Source organism: Engraulis encrasicolus, chromosome 14 (assembly GCF_034702125.1).
Source record: "Engraulis encrasicolus isolate BLACKSEA-1 chromosome 14, IST_EnEncr_1.0, whole genome shotgun sequence".
Taxonomy (NCBI): Eukaryota; Metazoa; Chordata; class Actinopteri; order Clupeiformes; family Engraulidae; genus Engraulis; species Engraulis encrasicolus.
Window position 1 is genome coordinate 17,109,161 of NC_085870.1, and position 12,500 is coordinate 17,121,660.

Genomic DNA, 12,500 nt, shown 5'->3' on the forward strand with positions numbered 1-12,500 from the left:
GTCTCGGTGGCTGCGAGCAGCGACAAGATTGACAGTTGCGATTCTCTTCTAGTGTGCGGTGCACCCCGACCCAAAATCGCACACACAATCGCTAGTCGTGTAGTTTGAGCCTGGCTTTAGGTCACGGCACGGTCTCCTTGACACTCCTCTGATCCTCTAGCAGCAGCTGTCCTGAAACTTCCTTTGTGCCCTGCACACCATGTCAAACTTTAGTAGGTTAACTTTCATTCAATTACATTTTTGTGACTTTTTGAAACTGTCTGTTTAATTGTCTGGATGAAAGATGAGATGAGATGTCTTTTAAGCTCCTACCTGACTGGGTTGAAATGAGAACTTGCTCCCTCTCAAGTCAGTCTGACATTGGGGCAGTCATTTCAGTGTGTGTGTGCGCGTGCGTGCGTGCGTGCGTGCGTGCGTGCGTGCGTGCGTGCGTGCGTGCGTGCGTGCGTGCGTGCGTCTCTATTTATCCCTCTCTTCATTCTCTACGTGTCTGTAATATGGCATGATTCCGGGGAGCGCAAGGTGACTTTTCCGTGACCGTGAGAGAGCGAGAGCGCGGGAGAGACGCAGACGGAGAAAGAGAGGAACAATAATATGACAGGAGTCGGAGCGCTCCAAAGTAGAGTAATCAGATCAAGGCATTTTGCTTTCCTCGACGTCCTCTATGAATGCTGAGAGACCAGTGGAGAGGGGGATGGAGAGAGAGAGAGCTAGAAACAGAGAGAGAGAGAAATGAAGGTCATTGTGTTTTCCTTTCTTCTAATGCCTTTCTTCTTCTTCCTCCTTCTCTCTCTCTCTCTCTCTCTCTTTCTCTCTGTCCCTCACTGCCCCTTCTTCCAGTCTCCTTCTTCTTTTCATTTCTCTCTCTCTTCATTTCTCTTAACCTCTCTCCAGCTGTTTCTCTCTCTCTCTCTCTCTCTCTCTCTCTCTCTCTCTCTCTCTCTCTCTCTCTCTCTCTCTCTCTCTGTCTCTCTCCCTCTCTCCCTCTCTCCCTCTCTTCTCTCTCGGCTGTCCACTTTGCCGGAAAGCCGGCTGCTGTGTGTGCTGCATCCTAATGGCAGTCCAGCGAGTTCTTCCTCCCGTCTCCTCCTGTGCTGCTGTGAGGAGCGGAGCCGACAGGAGAGGAGAGGAGAGGAGAGGAGAGGAGACGGGAGACGAGAGGAGAGGAGAGGAGAGGAGCCTAGAGCAGACATGTTTGCAGGCCTGTGATGTGGACGGGCCCCATCACTCATTTTTATTTGTGAGCTTTATTATTAATCAGCTCAGCCCCCGGCCCGGCCAGCATCCTTCAAGGAGGCACACAGGGGACATCACACACAGGGGATGGCACGAAGGACGCCTGAGGAGGGGACGGGCCGCGGGGCCGCCAGGAGGGATGGCCACTACTCTCACTCACTCACTCACTCACTTACAATCTCTCTCTCTCCCCATGTGTATGTTTGTGTGTGTGCGTGTGCGTGTGCGTGCGTGCGTGTTCGTGTGCGTGTGTGTATGGCCCAATGTCAAGGGCAACTGGTTGGAGAGCCTCATCCACCTGTGTGTCCTTTTTTACCTGTGTGTCTTCTCATCTTTTGTGTTGAAGGTGTGCGCATGCACTTAATTCCATCTTTGTGATTGTGTGTGTGTGTGTTGGTGGTGACCATTTCAGTGGGTGTGTCCTCCTTACATAAAGCCATGTGTCTCTGTGTCTGTGTGTTTCTGTCCGCGAGTGTCTGTGTGTTTGTGTCCGCGAGTGGTTGTGTGTTTGTGTCTGCCGCGGCTGTGTGTTTGTCTTCATTTGCATTCCTGTCGGTGTAAACTGAAGGACAATGATGACGGTGGGGGGAGAGTGTGTTTGTGTGTGTGTGTTTGTGTGTGTGTGTGTGTGTCTGTGTGTGTGTGTGTGTGTGTGTGTGTGTGAGAGAGAAAGAGAGTGGTTTTCTGTCCTCCTCCTGTCCTTTTTATTCTCCTCCACTCATCCGGAGTGTTTGTCAGGCGCTTTCATTGTTGCTGGAAGTAGTGTATGATGAATAGCAGCCCATAACAACCACTGTTGTGTACTGTATTGTGTTAACTAATGGAAACGGCAGCTAACGAAGGGCCTCGCTCATTCACACAATCAATCTGTATTTCTGTCTGTCTCTCTGTCTCTCTGTCTGTCTCTCTCTCTCTCTCTCTCTCTCTCTCTCTCTCTCTCTCTCTCTCTCTCTCTCTCTCTCTCTCTCTCTCTCTCTCTCTATCTATCTCTGTCTCTCTCTTGTGCACGCGAACGCACAGTCTTTCATTCACTAGCACTCCCCCATTCGCTCACTCATTCACTGACTCACTCTGACTAGCAATCAGACCACTGCTAATTGGGGCCTCCCCATGCAAGTGGGTCAGAGCCAGGATTTAACCCCCTCCTTTATTGACCAAACGACCCCCAGGAGGGGACACACCCGCTGGGTGAATAGGATGTTGGGGTGGGCATGGGTGGATGAAGTTGGACTGGGATGAGAGTAGGTGGATTGGTTGGCTGCTGGTTTGGTACATTGATGATGTCATAGTGTGCACTCTCTCTCTCTTAGTCAGTCTCTCTCTCTCGCTCTCTCTCTCTCTCTCTCTCTCTCTCTCTCTCTCTCTCTCTCTCTCTCTCGCTTACTCTCTTTCACGTTCTCCCTCTCTCTCTCCCTCTCTCTCCCTCTCTTGGTCTCCCTCTCTCTCTTGCTCTCTCTCTCTCTCTCTCGCTCTCTCTCTCTCTCTCTCTCTCTCTCTCTCTCTCTCTCTCCCTCTCCCTCTCCCTCTCCCTCTCTCTCCCTCTCTCTCTCCCTCTCTCTCTCCCTCTCTTTCACTCAGGTTAGGAATGTAGGGTGCTGGGGCATCATGAGTGGGTGAATCAGGGCATGTGTGGATGGTTGCTGTATTAGGACCATGGGTGTGTGAATAAGTTGGTGAATAAGTTGGAAATGGTAAGGTGAGTACTATGCCGGGGCATGGATTGGTGGGATGTTTTATGATGACATGGGTTGATGCTGGGGTGAATGCTATGCTGGGACACTAGGTGAGTGTTGTATCGGGCCACGGGTGGGTGGATGGGTGGATGTTGTCAGGGCTGATAGTATTCAGGCTTGACAGAGTTTACAAAAATAAAAACATTGATAATAATTAGATTAGCCATTAGATTATTCTTATCTCAGAAAGTGTTACAGGTTCAGGGTTTTCTTCTACTATCAGGCTTGAATAATGGTCATACACAGGCTATTAAATGTTTGAATAACCGCAGAAATACACCAGCGGCGATCTGAGCGAGTCGCGCGACGGAAGTAATTGACTTTGTATTGAGTCGAGAGACAAAAGCGATTCTGGAGACTAGAGCGATTTGCGCGACGAGCGCGACAATTTGAAGTTGAAATCTTTTCAACTTTCTATGACGCGGTTCGGCGACAAGCCGCGACAGCCAATGACTGTATAGAGGTCAGTGACCACAGCCAATGGGAATGCTTGAAACTTTGCCTTCTGCCTGTACGGACATACTCTAGTCTCCTCAATCTCTCGTCTCGCTTGCTGCTACACTCTGTCGCTTGAATCGCGTCGCCGCTGGTGTATCTCTGCGGTAATGTGTCAAAATAGGCCTACGTTACATCACTGTGCAGTATCTTGTCGTCGTCGTTAGAGCCACTATCACCCCTGTGTTGTGCTTGGACATGGCTATGGGTGGGGGAATGAAGCGGGTTCACTTCAATACATGACATCATAGCAATCCCTCTCTCTCCCTCTCTCTCTCTCTCTCTCTCTCCAATCCCTCTCTTTCTCTCTCTCTCTCTCTCTCTCTCTCTCCAATCCCTCTCTCTCTCTCTCTCTCTCTCTCTCTCTCTCCAATCCCTCTCTCTCTCTCTCTCTCTCTCTCTCTCTCTCTCTCTCTCTCTCTCTCTCTCTCTCTCTCTCTCTCTCTCTCTCTCTCTCTCTCTGGTTGTGGAGCTTGCGGTTTCCCTTTGACATAATCTGCCTTTGAAGTTTAGTTAGAGCTTGTTAGTCATCTGAAAGGAACGTTTCGATGGGAGCACATCTATCAGTGTGTGTGCACGCCTTTTGTTTGTTTTGCCCCCGCTTTTTTCCTTTCTTTGCTGTATTCCTTTCATTTCTCTGTGTTCCTTTCTTATTCTCTATGCTCTCTATGGTTCTCTTTCATTGATCGCTGCATTGTTATTATATGGTTGAAGCTTTTGTGTGTCCTCTCTCTCATCTCTCTCGGCCGCTCCTCAGGCTGTGGTCCTTAGGTGTGGTGGGCAATTGATCCAGTAATGGATGGTCAACAGACTCAAACAAAACAATCCAAAATCTTAATGCACACCAGTTTCCGACCAACGGTGTGCGTGTGCGTGTGCGCGCGCGCGTGTGCGTGTGCGTGTGTGTGAGAGAGAGTGTGTGAAGTGTGTGTGATTTGGCCTAGCGTGTGGTGTGATCTCTGTGTGAGTGTGAAAGACCTTCTAACAGAGTGGGGATGGCAGTGGGAATGGGCCTGTGGCCAGGACAGAGTTAAGTAGCCAAGACGTGTGTGTGTGTGTGTATGTGCGTGCCGTGCATGCACACATGCGTGCGCGTGTCTGTGTATGTGTGGACTTGCACGTACGGGCGTGTGACGAGTTTTCTGGTGTCTGGGGAAGACAGCTAGGACAGTGTTGACCTTTCACTTTTCAGCGCTCAAAGGGGATGGAAAAGGAAAGTGTGTGTGAGTGTTTTGGATTGTGCGCACAAGGTATGAGTGTGTGTTGTGTGTTGGGACTGTGGTTAATGGAATGTCTTCATTTGCGTACGGTATGGCAATCAATTTCAGCCGTCAGCATCTTTTCTACCCCGTCTACCTGCCTCCTGTCTTTATCCTGCTCTCCCTCCCGTCTCTGTCTCTGGGTGTTTTGGGGGCGAGAGAGTGAAGATTGGGGTTGGGGAATAACCCATCCTTGCCTACGGGCGCCCAGTGGTGTCGTAAACTGTTAACAGACACATGCATCAAATCAATAATGCATGGATGGACCAAGGTGTGTGTGTGTGTGTGTGTGTGTGTGTGTGTGTGTGTGTGTGTGTGTGTGTGTGTGTGTGTGTTTCTGGGTGTGTGTGTGTTTCTGGGTGTGTGTGTGTTTCTGGGTGTGTGTGTGTTTCTGGGTGTGTGTATATATGTGTGTTTTTGCTGATTTATGTGCATTTCAATATCACATGTTGGAGACAGATCTGAAAGCAACCCTGAGGGCACACTGATAGACAGACACGCACACACAAACACACATGCACACACACACAGATAAACCCACAGAGATAAACAGGCATATGTACACACACAGACACACACACACACACACACACACGCAGATGCACACACACACACACACACACACACACACACACACACACACACACACACACACACACACACACACACACGTCACGCGCAGATGCACGCGCGCACGCACACACACACACACACACACACACATGCACACACACACACCACACCTCTTGAGCATCCCCAGGGGCCTCAGTGCTGGATGACAAATTGTTAGCCGTCCTCTCTCCCTTCATCTCTCCCCTCCTCCTTCATCAGTCCTTCCCTCTCTCCCTCTCTCCCCCCTCCCTTCCTCCCTCCCTCCTGCCATATCTGCTGCCTCTCCCCTATCTTCCATCTCCCTCTATCCCTGTCTCTCTCTTTTCTTGCTTTCTTTCTTTCTTTCTTTCTTTTCTTTCTTTCTTTCTTTCTTTCTTTCTTTCTTTCTTTCTTTTTTCTTTCTTTCTTTCTTTCTTTCTTTCTCTCTCTCTCTCTCTCTCTCTCTCTCTCTCTCTCTCTCTCTCTCTCTCTCTCTCTCTCTCTCTCTCTCTCTCTCTCCACAGGATGCTGCCTGGAGAGTTCTGCAATTAAGCTCCCGTCAGCATGCCTCTGATTGGGACCCTCCTCCTCCTCCTGCTCCATCCTCTCTCCTTCTCTACCCCCTCTCCTCACTCTATCTCTACCTGCTCTCGTGTTTAAATCTCTGCCTCCTCTCCTCTCTACATCTCTGCCTCCTCTCCTCTCTACATCTCTACCTCCTCTCTCCATCTCTTTTACTTCCTCTCTCTACCTCCCCTCTCACTATCTACCCCCCCCCCTCTCTTTCTTTCCTTTCTTCCCCTTCTTTCCCCCCTCATATTCATCCCTGTTTTTCTCATCCCACTCTCATCTCGCTCAATTCCCTTTCTAGACTGGGCCTCAGTGGCCTGTCTTGGGCTACTGGTGCGCACGTCTGCCCATATGTTTTCGTGTGTGCGTGTGCTTGTGCTTGTGTGTGGCTTGTGTCATGAACACAAATGTGTGTGTGTGTGTGTGTGTGCGTGCGTGCGTGCGTGCGTGCGTGCGTGCGTGCGTGCGTGTGTTTGTGTGTGCGTGTGTGTGTTTGCGTGTGTTTGTTTGTGTGTGTTTGTTTGTGTGTGCGTGTGTGTGTTTGTGTGTGCGTATGTGTGTGCCTGTGTGTGTGCCTGCGTGTGTGCCTGCGTGTGTGCCTGTGTGTGTGCCTGCGTGTGTGCCTGCGTGTGTGCTTGTGTGTGTAGGCGTAGTGTGTGTCGGTTTAGATGCAGGTGTAGGCCAAAGGGCAGAGATTGGGCCCCGAGGGAATTATTGGGGGCCCCCACTGAGAGACATTCTCAAAGAGCGTCTTGTTGGTAATTCTCTCTCTCTCTCTCTCTCTCTCTCTCTCTCTCTCTCTCTCTCTCTCTCTCTCTCGCTTTCTCCTTCTCTACTCTTTCTCCCTCTCTACTCTTTCTCTCCCCCTGACACCACTCTCTCAGGTCTTCCAGTCCCAGCAGCACCAGTGCTCTCTCTAAACACAACACAACACAGCTCAACACACACACACACACACACACACACACACACACACACACACACACACACACACACACACACACACACACACACACACACACACACACACACACACACACACACACACTCGCACACACACACACACACACACACACACACACACACACACACACACACACACACACTCATGCACACACTCATGCACACACACACACACACACACACACACACACACACACACACACACACACTCATGCACACACACACACACACACACTCATGCGCACACACACACACACACACATACACACACGCGCACACATACACACACACACACACTCTGCTAAACACAGCACAGCTCAGCGCAGCAGGGCAGTACAGACAGACAGGGTCGGCACTGTTTATTATTTCAGACTGAGTAATGTTGATAGTGGGAGACTGTTTAGCTTACTCTAGTGGAGGGTGGGTGTGAGTGGGTGTGTGTGTGTGTGCGCGTGTGTGTGTGTGTGCGTGTGCGTGTGCGTGCATGAGGGTGTGCGTGGGTGTGTGTGCGTGCATGAAAGTGTGTGTGTGCGTGCATATGAGTGTGTGTGTGCGTGGATGAGAGTGTGTGTGTGCGTGCATGAGGGTGTGCGTGGGTGTGTGAGCCGTGTGTGTGCGTGCGCATGAGGGTGTGCGCATGTATGTGTGCATGGTTGTTATGTGTGCACTCAGCCAGTTGAAAATAGACTGAGCCACTCAAGTTGGTGTGTGTGTGTGTGTGTGTGTTTGGTGCTCTGGGGTGTGTGATTGATGCTGTGTGTGTTTTGGGGAATAGCTAGAATTCCTCCGTCAGCACTTTGCCTGTCAGGAGACTCTCTACCCCTCCCTCTCACACTCTCTCTTTGTATCTGTCTGGTCATTTTTCTGTCTTTCTCACACCATCTCTCTCTCCATCTCTGCCTCCCTTCGTTTTTCGTTCTGTTTGTTGAATTCCATACTTTCTTGTGGTGGCTTACCAAACCAATATTACAGTGCAAGACTGTGTGACTGTGCAAGTGTGTTTGTTTGCGGGTTTGTTTGCGGGTTTGTTTGAGTGTGTGTGTGTGTGTGTGCGTGTGTGCATATGTGTGTGTGTGTGTGTGTGTGTGAGAGAGAGAGAGAGAGAGTGTGTGTGTCTGTGTGTGCGTGCGCACTGCGTAGATTATAATGTGCACAACAGTGGTCTCATGTGTGGCTCTCCATAGGGGTCCTGGCAGTGCCACACCTCAATACTGTGTGTGTGTGTGTGTGTGTGTGTGTGTGTGTGTGTGTGTGTGTGTGTGTGTGTGTGTGTGTGTGTGTGTACAGTATGTTCATTAAAATACTTGTGTGTCATGAAACCCCCTCTCACAGGCCTGTCCCTGGCTAACCCTGACGCACGCACACACGCACGCACACCACACACACACGCACGCACGCACAGCGCGCCTCCTCCACCCCCCACTGCGCTGCCTGTTCCCCCAGATCTCATTTGTGCTCTGCAGGGGAGTGGACGGGGAGTCAGGCCGCGGCCTTTGTCATTCAAATCAGCCCTGCTGCACTGCACGCATCTGGACATGAGGCTGGACTGGACAGGACTGGCTTTATCTTTCATTCATTCATCCCTCTTCTCTCTCTCTCTCTCTCTCTCTCTCTCTCTCTCTCTCTCTCTCTCTCTCTCTCTCTCTCTCTCTCTCTCTGTCTCTCTCTCTCTCTTTGGCTCTCACTTCTATTCTCTCCCTCTGTCTCTCTTGCTTTCTCTCTCTCTCGCTCTCTCTTTCACACACACACACACACACACACACACACACACACACACACACACACACACACACACACACACACACACACACACACACACACACACACACACACACACACACACACACACACACACACACACACTGTCTGTCTCTCTCTGTGCCTGTGTGTGTCTCTGTGTCTTTTTGTGCATGTCTGTGTGTATGTAATATGGAGAACAAGCACACAAGCCCCTGCTTCTGCTGGAGTCCAGCCACTAGCCTGGGCTCATTTGTCATCCCTTGAAGTCCCCTCCACCCCCCATCTCCCTTCTGGATGGGTTAACCCGCTGGTTTTGTCTCTCCCTTGGGTGTGTTGGCCTGAACCATTTCGGCACAGATGGAGGGGGTGTGGTGGATGTAGTGGGGGGGGTCTCCCCGTTGTCTGATATCTATTGGAACAGATGCGAGCGAATGAGGTCTTGGTGTGTGTAGTGTGTGTGTGTCTGTGTGTGTGTGTGTGTGTGTAGTGTGTGTAGTGTGTAGTGTGTGTGTGTGTGTGTAGTGTGTAGTGTGTGTAGTGTGTGTAGTGTGTGTGTGTCTGTGTGTGTGTAGTGTAGTGTGTGTGTGTGTGTGTTTCCTCCAGGATTTCCTCCCAATCAGAAAGCGTGTGTGATTAGGCCTCTGTGGCTGACTGTTCACCTCGGCCAACTTTACTCACTTTCACACACCAGATGGGATGCTCGTCCTGTCTGGATATGAGAGAGGGAGAGAGCGAGCGTGCGTGCGTGAGCATATGTGTGTGTGTGCGCGAGCATATGTGTGTGTGTGTGTGTGTGTGTGTGTGTGTGTGTGTGTGTGTGTGTGTGTGTGTGTGTGTGTGTGTGTGTGTGTGTGTGTGTGTGTGTGTGTGTGTGTGGGTGTGTGTGTGTGTGTGTGTGTGTGTGTGTGTGTGTGTGTGTGTGTGTGTGTGCGTGCATACATACAATATGTGTACGTGTGCACGTGCGCACATTTGCATGGAAGTCAGAAGTCACCCTGCATCACCTTTGATACCTTGGCATGAGTATTTAATTGTGCATGCAGTCATGCGTGTGTAGGTCCAATATAGCTTTTGACATGTTGGCTTGTGTTCATTATTGTGTGTGTGTGTATTTGCGTGACTGTGTGTGTGTGTGTACAATATGCAAACTAGCTTTTTTTGCTGATGTTAGCAATACATATTCAGGTGTGTGTGTGTGTGTGTGCATGCGTGCCTGCGTGCGTGTGTTTGGATTGTTGGATTTTGTTTGGCAGTCAGGCTTGACTTTGTTGACAGCTGTTTTTGTTGACACCTTCTGACCTCTCGAGACCAGTGAGGAGACACGTACGGACTGTAAAACATTTTAGTTCCCTGCTAGGGTTAGATAACCTTAATTTTCATTCCCATGCATGTGGTCTCCTCCTTTTGAATGACTGTGTGTGTGTGTGTGTGCCTGTGCGTGCACGTGTGTGTGAATACGCATATGCTTGAATGCTATATTGTGTAAAATTTCCGTGTGTATGTTTATACACGTACGTTTGTGTGCTACATTGTGTATTATTTGCGTGTGCATATGCATGCATTTGTGTGTGTGCTTACATGCATGTGTGTGTGGTGCGGCTTAATTAACGACTGTTCCTTTTGTTCTCTTCTTGTTCTCTCAGGTGGAAAGGAGACGCGAGGAGACGTGTGAAGCTGTTTTGTACAAGTGTCCTGCAAGGTGTGTAGTAGCTTCATTTTGATTCCCTTGATTCTCTTTCTCCTTCTCCTTCTCCTTCTCTCTCTCTCTCTCTCTCTCTCTCTCTCTCATGATTTCTCTCTATCTCTTGCTCTCTCATTCTCTCACTCTATTTCTCTCTCTCTCTCTCTCTCTCTCTGTCTGTCTCACAGACACTCTTTCTCTTTCACTTTCTCTCTCTCTCTCTCTCTCTCTCTCTCTCTCTCTCTCTCTCTCTCTCTCTCTCTCTCTCTCTCTGTCTGTCTCAGTGCCGTGTGTGTGTGTGTGTGTGTGTGTGTGTGTGTGTGTGTGTGTGTGTGTGTGTGTGTGTGTGTGTTGGCACTCCCTCTCTCCTGGTTGAGTAAGATGAGAGGAGGGCTGATCACTGGTCAGGGTTAACCCGCTCAGACACAGCCAGATGAGGTGGCACATTCCTCCTCCCTGTGTTTACTCTGCTGCCCTCATCACACACACACACACACACACACACACACACACACACACACACACACACACACACACACACACACACACACACACACACACACACACACACACACACACACACACACACGCGCGCGCACATGCGCACACACACGCACACACACACCCTTGCTCTCTTACACACACACACACACACACACACACACACACACACACACACACACACACACACACACACACACACACACACACACACACACACACACACACACACACAGTAAAGGGTTGCTCCTCCTCTCTGCCTCCCCTCTTTCTCTTGTCCTCTTTTACTCCTCCCCGACTCCTCTCCTCCACTGCCTTCCTCCTATCCTCCACGCCTCCTCTCATCTCTCTTGCCACTCTCCTTTCTTCCTCTCTCCCCCTGCTCTTATCTATCTCTCTTACTTTCGTTCGGTGTAATCTTCCCTCCTTTACCCTTGTCCTCTCCTCTTCTCCTCCCCTCCTCCTCCTCCTCTTCTCCTCTCCTCTCGTCCCCTCCTCTCCTCCTCTCTTATCCTCTGCTTCTATCCTATCCCACCCCCCTCCTCCTCTACCCTCCCTCCACTCCTCTCGTCTATGGTGGCCCCCTCCTCTTCCTCTCCCCTCCTCCTCCTCCTCCACTCATCCCACCCCTCTCATCCTCCTCTCCTCCACTCCTCCCACCCCTGTCCTCCTCCTCCTCCTCTCCTCTCGTCTATCCCGGGCCGTTTTCTTTTCAGGAGAGTTAATTAAACTCTGAGGAGTCCCTGCTCTGCTCTGCTCTGCTCTGCTCTGCCCTGATCTGCTCTGCTCTGCTCTGTTGCTGCAAGGTCAGATAAACCTCCCGCTGCGTATGAGCTCTACTCTACACTACGCCGCCTGATGTTGTCTCTACTCTTGTGTGTGTGTGTGTGTGTGTATGTGTGTGTGTGTGTGTGTGTGTGTGTGTGCATGCACTTGTGCATGTGTGTGTACGCGTGTGTGCGTGTGCGTGCGTATGTGCGTGTGTGCGCGTGCGTGCGCGCGCGCGCGTGCGCGTGTGTGTGTGTGTGTGTGTGTGTGCGCGCGCGCGCGCGTGTTTGTAAGTGTGCTCTTGTGCTCGTGTGTGTGCGTGTGTGCACATGTGCACAATAGAGAAATGGTGCGGATTTATTTGTGGGGCTTGTCCTGCCTATGTTTGAGTTAGTGTGTGTTTGTGTACATACAAGCCAAAGAAGGCAGGAGGATATGTGTACGTTTATATGTCTGCTTTCCACTGTAAGGAAATGTGTTTGTATCTTTGTACGTTTCTTCTCTCCTCGTGTGTGCGTGTGTGTATGCGCGTGTGTGCGTGTGTTTGTGCATGCGTGTGCGTGTGTGGGTGACTGTCTAAAATGCAGACGTGTGTGTTTGGACAGAGTCAGACACACACACACACACACAAAGTATGGACTTGGACGTATGTGTGTGTGAGAGTGTTTATGATGTCTGCTGCCGTGTGTATGGCCCTGGTGTGATATCCGCTGCAGTGGGGCCGCTCGATAGCCTCGAATGTGTGTGTGTGTGTGTGTGTGTGTGTGTGTGTGTGTGTGTGTGTGTGTGTGTGTGTGTGTGTGTGTGTGTGTGTGTGTGTGTGTGTGTGTGTGTGTGTGTGTGTGTGTGTGTGTGTGTGAGATGATGGATGACGCTGTTGTAGGGGAGGTGTGAGATGTGGCTGTGGGCTGCCAGGGGCTCTGGCTCTCTAGCTCCCAGAGCACAAGCTTCTTCCTGAAAGGC

The 12,500-nt window shown here is 50.5% G+C and overlaps 1 protein-coding gene across 2 annotated transcripts in view; it reads left to right on the forward strand.

The window, feature by feature from the left end:
• Positions 1-12,500, forward strand: part of plxnb1b (plexin b1b) — a 170,455-nt gene that overhangs the window by 50,721 nt on the left and 107,234 nt on the right. For both annotated transcript variants that reach the window (XM_063215106.1, XM_063215107.1), the window contains exon 3: positions 10,231-10,286. The gene's annotated coding sequence lies outside the window, so the exon portion shown is untranslated. The remainder of the gene's footprint in view (positions 1-10,230; positions 10,287-12,500) is intronic.